A 13,126-nucleotide genomic window follows, 5' to 3' on the forward strand; every position below is an offset into this window, starting at 1 on the left:
GATAGCTTTGACAGGGACAATGGAACATGCTATGTGTCAGAACTGGGAACTTCAAAAGAAACGCATCACTTTGTTTCAAAAGTTAATCCATTTATTGAGAACTCTTGTTCATGGAAAAAGCAAGTTGACTCTGATGGCTTCCAAGGCCATCGGTACATTCTTATACTTTAGTAACATAAAACAATAAATCTTTTCTCACACTCCCAGAGACAGTTGTCTGTTCCCAGGCTTCTTATCTCCCATCGCGGAGGAAGGAACCCTGCTGCTTTCTCTGGATTGCCAGCTTCAAAGGGTATATGCAGATGTTTGCCAGTGACTATCAGTCACCCTTCAGTGGTTAGTATTTGTTTGAAATGCAAAGTCACAGGGTTAGGAAACATTCACAATATGGAGTCAGTTGTGCTAACTAGATACACTCTGGCTAGGCATACAGGTAAATTTACAAGTTCTGACACTATGCACAGATGCTTGGATCTAGACTAAGCTGGCAATTCCCCCCCCCCTTCCCACTGCAGACCACCCTCAAGCCATTCCTCAGGATCACCTTTTCCCCAGCAGCAGAATATTCAGGAAAGTGGTGGGTTGTGTGTGGGGGTGGGGGTGGGGGGCAGAAGAGTTCCAGTCTGCCACTGGAAATTTCTTTTCTGAACCCAACCCAAAATTCCAGGATATCCTTGCAGAGAAGATACACGAGGTCTCTGGAAACCAGTAGAAGGGTTGGGGGTGGGGACATGGTGGGGGAAAGCATAATGAGCATCATGACTTTTGGGCTGCTAACAGATGACCAGCTCAGGATGGCATCAAGCTAACATGGAAGTGAGCCAGCCAGAAAAGGAGGACCCAGGAGCATTCTGACAGCCCACGGAAGAGGGACGGGCTATGAGAGCCCCAGGGAGCATCTATAATGCTCACACACCCCATCCGTGGCTCCCCAGGTCATATCACCATATCACCTCTCAGCCACCTCCTCTCCAGGCTAATACAGACCATTAGTCCAGCAAGGTCAATATTGCCTACTCAGACTGGCAGCAGCTCTCCAGGGTCTCAGGCAGCGGTCTTGGAGGTGTCCCAGCAAAAAGGCACCACTTTGAAGAAGACGACTGCAGATTTAAACCCGGCCCTTCTCTCTGAATCAGAGACTCAGAGTGGTTTACAATCTCCTTTATCTTCTTCCCCCACAACAAACACTCTGTGAGGTGGGTGGGGCTGGAAGCTGCCCTTTCAAGGACAACCTCTGCCAGAGCTATGGCTGACCCAAGGCAGTTCCAGCAGCTGCAAGTGGAGGAGTGGGGAATAAAACCCGGTTCTCCTAGATAAGAGTCCACACACTTAGCCACTCCACCAAATTGGCTCTCCTGATAAATTCTGTAAATTGGGGATGGCTCTGCGGTGGGGTGCAGATGGCAAGTAGATGTGAGCATGTAGACATGCTTTTGGGGGGCACTTTCCTACCATCCTTGGGGTGGCTTAAACGGCTCATCTGTAACCAGCCCTGGAGAAATCTACTACTACTATTACTACTATGACTACTACTACTACAAGAGTTTTCTGACTGAGACCAATCCCTCACTAGCAGTTGCTCCACCCTCGGCCTTCTGCTTTCCCCAGCTCAAGCAATCAATTCCCCCCCAGTTGCTGTGCAGGTGCATTGTTGACCCATGGCTTCCTCCAGGGCTTTTTTTGTAGCAAGAACTCCTTTGCATATTAGGCCACACACCCCTGATGTAGCCAATCCTCCTGGAGCACACAGTAGCCCTGTAAGAAGAGCCCTGTCAGCTCTTGGAGGAGTGGCTATATCAGGGGTAGGGTTGCCAAGTCCAATTAAAGAAATATCTGGGGACTTTGGGGGTGGAGCCAGGAGATTTTGGGGGTGGAGTCAGGAGACATTAGGGGTGGAGCCAAGATCAAGGCTGTGACAAGCATAATTGAACTCCAAAGGGAGTTCTGGCCATCACATTTAAAGGGACGGCACACATTTAAAGGGACGGATATAGAACCGGATCAACGAATGAACAGATATTTAGCCATCCTAAATACATCTGGATTACATCATTCTAGCACCTACCTTAATATATCTTATTATATTTTATTTGTTTTTATGTATTTTAAATAACTATTTGTAATTAATGTCAAATTATTATGTTTTATGAATCATGGGACTCCCATGTCTGTTATACTGTCCAATAAGAATCATGGGATTCCCGTGCCTGTTAGCCGCCCTGAGCCCGCCTGGCGGGGAGGGCGGGATATAAAAATAAAATATTATTATTATTATTATTATTATTATTATTATTTTTCAATTCCTTCCTTTCATAGGAAATCATGAAGGTTTGGGGCACCTTCTTTTGGGGCTCATAGAATTGGACCCCCTGGTCCAATCTTTTTGAAACTTGGGGGGTGTTTTGCAGAGAGGCACTAGATGCCTTCGCACCATCCTCAACATCCACTGGAGTGACTTTGTGACCAACACTGAAGTCCTCAAGAGGGCGGAGGTTACAAGCATCGAAGCACTGCTGTTGAAGACGCAGCTGCGCTGGGCAGGGCATATTTCTAGGATGGAAAACCACCGCCTTCCCAAGATCGCTCTGTATGGCGAACTTTCCACCGGCCATCGAAATAGAGGGGCACCAAAGAAGAGGTACAAGGACTCCTTGAAGAAATCCCTTGGCACCTGTCGCATCAACCATCACCAGTGGTCTGACCTAGCCTCAGATCGCAAAGCATGGGGGCACACCATCCACCAGGCTGTCTCTTCCTTTGAGAACGCACGCATAGCTGGTCTTGAGGACAAAAGGAGATTGAGGAAGAATCGCACTGCTACAGCACCAACCCCAAATCAGACTTTTCCCTGCAGCCACTGTGGCCGGATCTGCCTGTCCCGCATTGGTCTTGTTAGCCACCAGCGAGCCTGCAGCAGACGTGGACTACTGCACCCTTCTTAAATCTTCGTTCGCAATGTCAAGCTGAGAGAGAGAGACTAGATGCTATACTGAAAATTGGTGTCTCTACCCCAAAAAACAGCCCCCCCAGAGCCCCAGATACCCGCGGATCAATTCTCCATGATTTTCTATGGGAATAAATCTCCATAGGGAATAACAGAGTTCCCAGCAGACATTTCCCTCCCCTCCTTCCGCTTTCTGATGACCCTGAAGCGGGGGGAGGACCTCCAAACCAGGGGATCCCCTGCCCCCACCTGGGGATTGGCAACCCTAATCAGGGGGGTGGGGCCCAGGGGTGGAATTCTAGCAGAAACTCCTTTGCATATTAGGCCACACACCCCTGATGTAGCCAATCCTCCTGGAGCTCACAGTAGGCCCTGTAAGAAGAGCCCTGTCAGCTCTTGGAGGATTGGCTACATCAGGGGGGTGGGGCCCAGGGGTGGATTTCTAGCAGAAACTCCTGCTAGAGTCCTCCTGGAGCACACAGTAGGCCCTGTACTACGAGCCCTGTAAGTTCTTGGAGGATTGGCTACACCAGAGGGGTGTGGCCTAATATGCAAAGGAGTTCCTGCTACAAAAAAAGCCCTGGCTCCCTCCAGTTTCCCTCACAGCTTCCGGATCTCTGAAAAAACAAGACCAGGAAACCATGAAGGCAGTTGGAGGGAGCCGCGGGTCAAAATACACCCACACAGCAACTGTTGGGGAATTGAGTGGGGAATCGAACCCTCTCCTCACTGGACATTCTTACCACCACACCATGCTGGCTCTCAGTGGCTCCAGCATCCAATGGATGATATCATGTAGTTATTATTTTCTTACTGCTCCTATGCTTTCTTGCTCTGTGCTTTATTTACCAAAGTGATATTTTTCTCCCTGAAGCTAGGCTTTTCAGAAGATGGCATACAATGTCACTGATAGAAAGATTGCTGCCTTATCTTGAAGAGACAATTTGTGAGAAATGGCATCTTTTTGTCTGAGGAGGAGGTCCTCGACCCATGCCTCTTGGGGTACAGGCATTTTTATTAAAACCACACAAAAGAAGTAACATGGAGCTTTATTCAAAGTGATCCCAACTCCATAGAGTGGGAGGGAAGTCAAACGTGATATCATTTTACATCCTTTTATATTGCCAATAGCTTAGTTTTTAAAACTGTGTCTTCAACCCATATCGAATCAGGGCTGGCTCTAAAATGAGACAGCCTGGAGTAGGTGCATTAGGCAGCAAATTCGAGGAGGTAAACCCCTAGAAGATACTTCTAGGAATCGCAGTTTTGAGCTCTTCCGAGAGCCACCCATTGTCACTTCCAAATTTTACCCAGAAGTTATGCTGGAGTGACCAGCGCTGGTGCTGGGGACCTGGAGCAAGGCTGGCGCCCCAGGCCAAATGCCTGCCGCCACCCCTCACTTCCTCAGTGAGGGCAAGCTTGGTGGCAGCCGCAATAGTGCTTCTGGTCAGCTTGGTGTAGTGATTAAATGTGTGGATTGTTACCTGGGAGAACCAGGTTTAATTCCCCACTCTTCCACTTGCAGCTGCTGGAATGGCCTTGAGTCAGCCATAGCTCTCGCAGAGCTGTACTTGAAAGGGCAGCTTCTGGGAGAGTTCTCTCATCCCCTTCTACCTCACAGGGTGTCTGTTGTGTGTGTGGGGGTGGGGGGTGGGGGGGTAAGGTAAAGGAGATTGTGATCGCTTTGAGACTCTGAAATTCAGAGTATAGGGCAGGATATAAATCCAATATCTTTTTTTAAAAAAAAAATGTACATATCTTAAATAAATTCATCTTTAATTTTGCTGTAAGCAAACCTACCAATAACCTAAGGATCTTTTGGGGAGAGGAGAGAAACCAACCAACTCAAGAGGTTCTGCCTGATTCAGCCACTTTATTCCACATTTCTGGTGAATTCTATTCTGGAGAATGGCGTTTGATTCCCTTCTTCTCCTTCACAGGAAGCCTGCTGGGTGACCTTAGACCAGTCAAAGTTCTCTCACTCAGCCCCTCCTGACTCACAAGAGGCCTGTGGAGGGGACAGGAGTAGAATCATAGAATCATAGAGTTGGAAGGGAACCTCCAGGGTCATCTAGTCCAACCCTCTGCACGATGCAGGGAACTCACAAATGCCTCCCCCTAGATTCATAGGATCCACATTGCTGTCAGATGACCATCTAGCCATCTTTGAGTTGAAGATCTCTCTCTCTCTCTCTCTCTCGGCTTGACTTCGCGAACGAAGATTTAAGAAGGGTGCAGTAGTCCACGTCTGCTGCAGGCTCGCTGGTGGCTGACAAGACCAATGCGGGACAGCACCAACCCCAAATCAGAGTTGAAGATATAGTTTTAAAAACTAAGCTATTGACAATATAACAGTAGTGGAGAGCCTACATGGTGTAGTGGTTTGGAGCAGTGGACTCTAATCCAGAGAACCTGGTTTGATTCCCCAGGCCTCTACACGAAGCCAGCTGGGTGATCTTGGGCCAATCGCAGTTCTTTCAAAACTCTGTCAGCCTCACCTGTCTGTGTGAGGTAAGTGAAAGGAAAGGCTATTGTTAGAAACTTAGTAAGGTAAAGAAAAGCAGGGTATAAAAATCAACCCATTTGCGCAGCTAAGAAGGTAAAGGTAATCCCCTGTGCAAGCACCAAGTCGTTACCGACTCATGGGGTGATGTCACATCATGACATTTTCTTGGCAGGCTTTTTACAGGGTGATTTGCCATTGACTTTCCCAGTCATCTGCACTTTACCCCCAGCAAGCTGGGTACTCATTTTACCAACCTCAGAAGGATGGATGGGTGAGTCAACCTTGAGCCGGCTACCTGAACCCAGCTTCTGCCAGGATCGAACTCAGGTCGTGAGCAGAGAGAACTCGGACTGCCATACTGCAGCTTACCGCTCTGCGCTAAGGGGCTCCTAATGGAGGACCAAATTCACTGCGGTGGGTTTCAAGCTGTTGACACCCGGCATGTAAACTACTGGAAGTTTTCTGAATAAAGAGCTGGGTGTAGGAAATCTAAAGAGGCACCTCATCTGTTCTTTTCTTTCCCTCCTGCTACTGCTACAACGAAGCACTGATCCTCGACAGAGGTTTTCGTCGCCGGTGTAGTACCGATTATAAATAACACCACTTAGACTCTATCCTATTATTTGCAAATGCGGCTCATACGTTCCACGTCCTTGATCTGTGCGAAGCCTTAATTCCGAGGTAGCCTGTGGTCGTGCAGGCCACTAATTACACATTTGCATCGAAGAGATGCATGGTGTGCAATTAATAATTCATCCTAAGAAGGTACCTTGCCATTTGCAAACAAACAAGGGAGGGATTAGCTCTCTGTGTGTACGATGCTGGAAATGTGGACAACCAGGGTAGACTCGTTCAGAACGCTAGGAATCAGCAGTCCATTCAGAGAGAGGTAATGGGTCTTTGTTTATTTCAGTGAATGCTGTTAATCGCCAGCTATGGATTTGCTCAGATGGCGTGTGTGAAAAAGGATTTAAAATTATTAAACCCAAGAAAGATAATGAGGTAGAATAGTTGCAATTTGGGCATTGGGAGGGGGAAGACCATAGAGGTGTTGGGACAGCCAAGGCTCAAAAAGCCAGAGAGAGGAGCTATGGCTGAGTGACAGAGCACCTGCTTGGCATTCAGAAGGTCCCAGGTTCAATCCCTGGCATCTCCAGTTAAAGGACCAGGCAGTAGGCGATGGGAAAGACCCCAGCCTGAGACCCTGGAGAGACATACAGTGGGGCTGTAGCTCAGTGGTAGAGCACCTGCTTGGCATTCAGAAGGTCCCAGCTTCAATCCCTGGCATCTCCAGTTAAAGGACCAGGCAGTAGGCGATGGGAAAGACCCCAGCCTGAGACCCTGGAGAGACATACAGTGGGGCTGTAGCTCAGTGGTAGAGCACCTGCTTGGCATTCAGAAGGTCCCAGGTTCACTCCCCGGCATCTCCAGTTGAAAGGACCAAGGTAATGTGAAAGACCTCCACCTGAGACCCTGGAAAGTGGCTGCCTGTGAGAGTAGATGGTACTGACCAGTGTTCCCTCTTAGCTGAGTTAGTGTGAGCCAGCTCACAATTCTTTAGCCTCCAGTTCACACATTTTTGTCTTAGCTCAGGAAAAAATGGCCCCAGAGTAAACTAAGTTATGCAGTCGCTCACAACTTTAATGCCAGTAGCTCACAAAGTAGAATTTTTGCTCACAAGACTCTACAGCTTAGAGGGAACAGCTTAGAGGGAACTGAAGCATTATAAGTCAGCTCAATGTGTATTTTGGGGAGGGGCTGTGCTAACAGTGGCTCAGTGGTAGAACATCTTTTTGGTATGCAGAAGGGTCCCAGGTTCAATCCCCAGCATCTCCAATTCAAGGATCAGGTAATAGGTGATGTGAAAGACCTCCCACCTGAGACCCTGGAGAGCTGCTGCCAGTCTGAGTAGACAATACTGACCTTGATGGACCAATGGCCTGATTCAGTATCAGGCATCTTCACGTGTGTTCAAGGCTAGATGTTCTCATTCTCATTTCTTCAGGGAGGCTAGAGACAGAGGCTGCGATCCCACGTGCTAAATAATGCAGTTTCAGCGCACTTTCCAACAGTAAAATCCAGTTGGGAAATGCATTGTAATTGGATTGAAACTGCATTATTTAGCACGTGTGATCACAGCCTAAAACAGCTCCCTACTTTATCCCAGTGACTCGTGTCTGATTGACCTATTGGTTTCAATTTCATACCCCACTTCATCTTAAAAGCAAAAGGTGGCTTTCCATTTGAAAAAAAAAATTATGAAACAGCTTAGAATAATTCCAGTGATTTTTATTTCTTAAAAAGTCTAGATCAGGAGCCCCCAACGTGGTAACTGTGGGGACCGGATCTACAAGTTTTTTGAGGGGGGGGCAAAATTAAAAAATGATGCCCCCTTATGGGCCATTCTATCTTATGGTCCCATAGAATACAATGGACTCCATACCCAACTTGGCGCCCCCCCTCCATCGGCTCCCGGGGCAAGTACCCCCCTCTGCCCCCCTCCTAGATCCGACCCTAACTGTGGGTGCCATGGTGCCTGCTGACTCCCACCATGTGGGTACAGAGTTTACCCAGTGTCAGGATTTGTAACTTGTGGTTCAGAAACTGTTTATTGATTTTCATAATAGTGTTGTCATTGCTGATGAAGAGTCAATTATCCAAAGTATATTCAAATATCCATAACTGTATTGCTTTAGGTGTTTTTGCATGTATATTCTGCATGTATCTGCACATATATTCACAACTGTATTCAGGGCTTTTTTGGCAGCAAAAGCCCTGCAGAAACTCATTTGCATATTAGGCCACACACCCCTGGCATCACCATTGTTTCACACAGGACTTTTGTGTAGAAAAAGCCCAGCAGGGACTCATTTTCATATTAGGCCACACCCCCTGACACCAAGCCAGCTGGAACTGTGTTCCTGTGTGTTCCTGCACAAAAGGCCACCTCACATGTCTCCTGAGAAACCAGAAGCAACTGTCAGAACGAGATATGGAACAACTGATTGGTTTAGAATAGGAAAAGGAGTTCAACAAGCATGTATATTGTCACCCTGCTTATTTAATTTATATGCAGAGTACATCATGCGGAATGCTGGCCTGGATGAAGCAATTAAGATTGCCGGGAAAAACATCAACAACCTCAGATATGCATATGACACTACTCTAATGGCAGAAGTGAGGAGGACCTAAAGAATCTCTTGTTGAGGGTGAAAGAGGAGAGCACTAAAGTAGGTTTGAAACTCAACATCAAAAAAAAACCAAGGTCATGGCATCTGGCCCCATCACTCCTTGGCAAATAGAAGGGGAAGACATGGAAGTAGTGACAGACTTCACATTCTGGGATCCAAGATCACTGCAGATGGTGACTGTAGCCATGACATTAAAAGATGTTTGCTCCTTGGGAGGACAGCTATGGCGAACCTGGGCAGTATAATAAAAAGTAGAGACATCACCCTGCCAACAAAAGTCGGTATAGTCAAAGCAATGGTATTCCCAGTAGTAATGTATGGCTGTGAGAGCTGGATCATAAGGAAGGCTGAGCACAGAAGAATAGATGCTTTTGAGATGTGGTGCTGGAGAAGACTCTTGAGAGCCCCTTGGACTGCAAGAAGATCCAATCAGTCAGTCCTAAGGGAAAACAACCCAGACTTTTCCCTAGAAGGTCAGATGCTGAAGCTGAAGCTCAAAGTCTTTGGCCACCAAATGAGAAGGGAGCACTCACTGGAGAAAACCCTGGTGCTGGGAAAGACAGAAGGCAAAAGAAGAAGGGGGCGGCAAAAGATGAGATGGCTGGACAGCATTACTGATGTAACAAACACGAATTTGAACAGACTTTGGAAGACAGGAGGGCCTGGCGTGATTTGGTCCATGGGGTCGCAAAGAGTCAGACTCAACTGTGTGACTGAACAACAACAACAAAAGTGCACACAGTGTGATTGTGCAGGTGATGTTGTGTGCCATTGTGTAGGCAATGTCATGTGCCAGTAAGTGACATCATTGTGCAGGTGATGTCGTGTGCCAGCTGCTCTATGAGCTTTCTGGAAAACCATAGTTTTCCCATAAGCTCCTAGAGTGGCCAGCGGACGACATCACCAGCTTGATGATGTCACTTGCTGGAAGCTGCAGGGCATTGGCGACCCTGCTTCCCACAGTGAACACAGAAAGCAAATACGTCATTGAGCTTCTCGGCCATCACCCCATCTTCTTTTAGGATCTCCATCTTGTGGTGCTATGGAAGCCATTTTGTTTCCTGCCTTGTCTTTTGCAGCAGCCATTTTGGCAGCCATTTTGTGTCTGTGACCACCATGCTTGGTCAGAATTCCAAAGATGCTTGCAGGCTGGGGACCCCCATGCAGGAGTAAACAAACACTGTCCAAGGTAGCAGTTGGAGAAAATATATGTAGCATCGTTCTCTAACATGCTCATGAAGTAGAGCTAATAATAGCTGGAGAAACCTAACCTCTTCATAGCTCCATAGCTTGGAGGTTAATGTATAGAGCAAACAACCTAATGACCGCAAAGTATAATTTCAAGGTAATTGCTGGTCCAATCTCATTTGAAGCAATTTAACCTGATTTGATACTTGCCTTTCCCCAACGAAAACAGGGAAGGGAAACGGCACGCAATCCACCTCCCGTCCCCATCGTATGTGGTCTGCAAACCTATTTTTGTTATCAGAACTGGGGCTGGTGTCTGAGGAAGGCCCAGTGACAGCTGTCAGTGAAAATTAAAAGTCCTTGACAACAGTGTCCCCGTTCCTTCCTGCAGCTGTGACACAGTTCAGAGCAGATTAAGTCTGATAATGTAACTCAGAAAATATGACAACTTTGTTAAGAGCACTTCAACTGTCTCCCAGCTTAGAAAATAAATAAGCAAGATGTCTTATGGCCAGGGCTGTGTCAGGTGTGTGGCTATAGTTCAGTTTCCATGGCAAAAAGTACTGCATTCAGGGAAGGGATGCCAGCTTCCAGGAAAGAGCTGGGGATCCCCCAGAATTACAGCTCATCTTCAGATTACAGAGATCAGCTCCTCTTTCAGAAAACAGATGTTTTGGAGGGTGGACTGTATGGTATTATAGCCAGTTGAAGTCCCTGTCCTCCCCAGGCTCCATCCCCAAATCTCCAGGAGTTTCTTGGCTTGGACCTGGCAACCTTGCTCCTCTATTCCCTGCCAGTGACCGGGAGGAGGGGGGGGGCACCTGGCAACCGTATCAGGAGGAGACAAAATGGTGATGAAAAGTGCCATCAGCTGATTTGTGGCAACCCCGTAGGGTTTTCAAGACAATAGACAATCAGAGGTAGTTTACCATTGCCTGCCTCTGCTTCACAGCCTTGGTATTCCTTGGTAGTCTCCCACCCAAATACTAACCAGGCCCAATCCTTCTTAGCTTTCAGTATCTTATGAAACCAAGCTTGCCTGGGCTATCCCCAAAAGTTTTTCCTAAGTAAGAATGTTCCCCTGTTTTGCAAAGTCGTGCACTGCCATTCGCCCGTTCACTATGGCTTTGTTGCCTTTTGTTGTTCTGTGCATCTTTCTTCTTCCTAGTTTGATCCCAGCCAATCAGGGATCACATATACTCTGTTCCAGGGCCGGTTCCAGGTTTTGAAGGGCCCCGAGTAAAAAGTGTCCAGGGGCCCCCTCCTTTCCTCTGCTTTCCCTCAGGCCCTTCTCCCATACCCTTCTTCCTTCCTTCCCACCCACGCACATGCCTCCCATTTGCCTAGGTAGCCTTCCCCTGTCTGTTTGCAAGCCAACCTGTCACCAATGCTCACAACTGCCTGTGTTGCCTGCATTCCTTTCCCCAGCAATGGAAGCAATGGGAGCATGGAGGGGCTGGAGCACTGGCAAGTGGGGGGTGGGTGATAGCACTGGGCCTTGTCAGAAGCTGGCACTTGCCCCACCTCGGGATATATGGATGCTAGCCCTGCATGGGGAGATAAAAAAGAAGACTGCAGATTTATACCCCACTCTTCTTTCTGAATCAGAGACTCAGAGCGGCTTACAATCTCCTATATCTTCTCCCCCCACAACAGACACCCTGTGAGGTGGGTGGGGCTGAGAGGGCTCTCACAGCAGCTGCCCTTTCAAGGACAACTCCTGCGTTAGCTGTGGCTAACCCAAGGCCATTCCAGCAGCTGTAAGTGGAGGAGTGAGGAATCAAATCTGGTTCTCCCAGATAAGAGTCTGCACACTTAACCACTACACTAAACTGGCTCTCTCGCTACACCAAAGTGGGTCTCTTTTTTTTGTACGAGTTCCTGCTACAAAAAAAGCCCTGGTGATTGTTCATATTAAGCTATTTGGCAGTGAAGGACAACCAAGCCGGAGTCTCACTCATGTCCCGTGAGAAAATACAACGCTGAGGGTGCCCAGACCCTACCACTAAAATGTGTTGAGATCTGAGTTTACATTAGTGTCTATGCTGCACATATTTAGCGGATGCTTCTTCCTCTGGATGCTTGATTAAACAGCAGACGTGCAGCCCACAGAGCAAATTATGATAAATTGCTAATATTGATTGCTTTGAACCAGACGGATGATACCTTCTGGTGCTCCAATTTAGGAACGAAGCCAACGATACCTTGACCTCACCTCTGCACCGAGAGCCTGCATGAAATTAATTTGAGCTGTCATTCAGGTAGCAGTCAGAATTATGTGATCGCTGATTTATTAATTGAAAGAGGGAGGCGGGAGCCAGATGTGTTCTCCATTGGAGGATGGCTCTGGTGGCTTTCTGTTGGGAACTGGTGGAGAACTTCAAGATGTTGCCGGTCTTGGTTGAATCCATATGACATATTAACATTTTTCACATTAATTAACATGTACCTTTATCAGAGACAAACAACTTCAATCTTCTTTTTCCCTCCTCCTTTCTTGCTAATTAGATGCTCTCCTAAATATAGCTAATCGCCGTTTACTTTTTTGAAAGTAGTTGCTAACAAATTGTCGAGAGGGGAGGAGGAGGGACGGTGGCTCAGTGGTAGAGCATCTGCTTGGGAAGCAGAAGGTCCCAGGTTCAATCCCTGGCATCTCCAAAAAAGGGTCCAGGCAAATAGGTGTGAAAAACCTCAGCTTGAGACCCTGGAGAGCCGCTGCCAGTCTGAGAAGACAATACTGACCTTGATGGACCAAAGGTCTGATTCAGTATAAGGCAGCTTCATATGTTCATATGAGAGCACGTTTGGTTCAAGGAGCCACTGCAGAGACAAGAAAGGTTTCCCATATTTTTAGAGATGACCTGGTTTCCTTCCTTGTACTGGAAGTTTCACCTGATGCACTCACATTTCCTCCTTAATTCTAGTGCAACTTACATGACTTAGTAAAATTAATTCTAGTGATGAGATGGCCCAGCTGTTAAAAATATGAAAGTTGTCTACTTGTAAATTTTGTTTTGTTTCTCTTGAAGTTCTTCAGGCATTCCATCTTTTATCCAAGCATGTCATATTTGACTCATAATTTTGATATGGTAACATTTGGTGGCAATGCTTAGAATCATAGAGTTGCAAGGGACCTCTGGAGTTATCCAGTCCAACCCCCTTCACAATGCAGGAAATTCACAAATATCTCCCCCACCCCCATACGCAGAAGATGCAAACAACCTCCAGGATCCCTGGCCAAAGTGGCCTGGAGAAAAATAGCTGCCTAACTCCAAAGGGTGATCAGCATTTCCCTGG

The sequence above is a fragment of the Heteronotia binoei genome, chromosome 3, assembly GCF_032191835.1.
Source record: "Heteronotia binoei isolate CCM8104 ecotype False Entrance Well chromosome 3, APGP_CSIRO_Hbin_v1, whole genome shotgun sequence".
Lineage (NCBI taxonomy): Eukaryota > Metazoa > Chordata > Lepidosauria > Squamata > Gekkonidae > Heteronotia > Heteronotia binoei.